The following is a 2257-nucleotide window of genomic DNA, read 5'->3' as shown; positions in this document are numbered from 1 at the left end:
GATGATTAATTTGAATAATAATGGCAATTATGGGTATCGATGTCTTATTTCTGAGTTTAAGGGGAAAAGCATTAGTATTGACTGATTTACATAATTTTTATTCTTGGCCTCTGGGAAATAATTTTTAACATATTTAAGAATTTCATTTGTAGAGATTTTATTAGAAGTGGTTACTAAATTTTATCAATTGCCTCTTCAGCATCTAATTTATTTTGTTTTTTTTTCTTCTTTACTTGTCCGATGTAACTTTCTGGCGTTGACAGATGTCATAATATCGATCGTTCTTGAGTTTCTGGACTATACCTTGCTTGGTCATAATATTTATCGGATGCATTTCTATTTCCTCTTTGTTAATTTTTGTGTCTAGATTCACAAGAGAGATTGAGCGATGGTTTTCTAGTTTTTTTAATTTTTATTTTCTTTTTCGTATATATATTTTTTGGTTTTTCTAGTTTTATAGGCTGTTTTCAGTTTTTGTGGCAGACTTTGGGACAAATGCCTGCGTTCTGAGTGACATCAGACGTTGTCCCCATGTCCCGGCTGTGGCCCACGGACAACTTCCCTTCCTTTGAGTCGCTCCTTCTGTACAAGGAGAATCCAGGTGCCCCTCTCGGGCTTGCTGGAGGGTGTGCGGGGTTCACACACGGAAGCGCTGAGGGTGGCTGACAGCCAGGGCACGCCGAGCTGTCAGAAGAAGTCGCACCGTCTTCTTAAGATGAGGACCTTTCTAGGTTTTCCGTAGCCCGGGCTTACATAAGGCATCTGTCCACAGCCTGTAACCTTGCACCTGAGGCACTGGATGTGTGTATCCTGCAGTCATGAAACGAGGTGCCTGAGGCAGGCATGAAAGATGCTTTTGGAGAAGAAAAGCCGTGGCCGCTTGGTCTTCGCAGTGTGTGGCCTCAGAGCAGACAAACACTCACGTCGAGGAGGTGGGCAGGGCAGGGAGGCGCCACGTGCGCGTAGCGCAGCCGCACGCCCTTCTCTGAAACTCTTAGGTTTGCAAAGGCGTTTGTCACACTCTCTCATCTTGTAAGAATCCACTGGTCCGGACGGGCCTCTTTTCGGTGGGTTATTAAATAGCACATTTCAGGATGACAGAGGCGTCCCTTCAGCCACTTAAACCCTGAGACTTACACCCCACCCTGGGGCAGCTGTGTGTTTCTGGAAGGCGGTCTCCTGCCCAGAGGGCTTTAAACATAAGGGCGTGTGTGACAAGTGGGGACGAGAATGCCTTGTAACGAGGGAGACCACACCAGGGCCCTTCGCCACTCCGAGGACGTCTGACGTCACTTAGAATAAGATACTTCAGTTTGCTCTTGTCCGAAATGACTGTCCAGTGGCTCCAGCTGCTTGGTCGTCCGGCCTGTCCCACGAGCAGGCCGCCTCTGACCCTCCTGGCCCTTCCCCTTTCCCATCCCCTTTGCAGGAGAGGGATTTTGAAGGGCGGCTCCTCCTTCGTTCAGGTCCTGGCACTAACGTGCCTCGTGCTCCGTCTTCTCGGTGGCTTTGTCCCCAGTGTCAGGTCGGTGGTGAGTAACCAAGAAACCGCCCAGGCCCGCGAGCCTGTCCGGCGGCGCTGGGACCTGGGGGCGGGCGAGGCGTTATCCTCACGGACGGTTCGCATTTCGGCCCGCACGCGGGCAGTTGCCGCTGCTGGAGGCTGCTAACTGGGCCCCTGCCCTTGAGACGCGGGCCGATGAGAACACAGCTCTCTCCTCCTCCCGCCAGGCCAGGCCGAAGCGAAGCAGCCTCTGTTTCCTCTCCAAACTTCGACCTTTTCTTCCCTTCCCCCGCCTACCTTTCCATTTCCAGTCAGGGTGGGACTCGAGGGGCATTAACACGTGAAAGCGGCCACCGGCCTTTAAAACGGACAGCTGGTGACCAGAGCGAATCTGCAGTTGACGTAATTTAAGACACTTTAACGAAATTGAAATGAAACAGTTCATTGTTGATGGCTGTTTCTGTCAGGGTTCTTTTTTTTTTTTCTTTTTTTCTGTTACACAATGACAAACTCTACATTAAAGTGGCTTTGACTCCGACCCTCTCGTGAGGACCCTGTGATGACACCGGGCCACCGGGTGACCCGATCCTGTCTCATCTGAAGCCCTCCCTTCAGTCCCACCCGTACAGCCGGCCCCCTGAGAAGCAGCCCCCCACAGCCCCTGCACACCCTGGGGGCCGCGGTCTGGCTGGCCCCAGCAGGGCACCGTCGCCGATGTCCTTTCGTGCCTGGCTTGTGCTGTCCCCACCCCTG

This window comes from Pteropus vampyrus, unplaced genomic scaffold (assembly GCF_000151845.1).
Source record: "Pteropus vampyrus isolate Shadow unplaced genomic scaffold, Pvam_2.0 Scaffold189, whole genome shotgun sequence".
In the NCBI taxonomy this organism is placed as follows: domain Eukaryota; kingdom Metazoa; phylum Chordata; class Mammalia; order Chiroptera; family Pteropodidae; genus Pteropus; species Pteropus vampyrus.
This window is presented reverse-complemented; position numbering follows the sequence as displayed.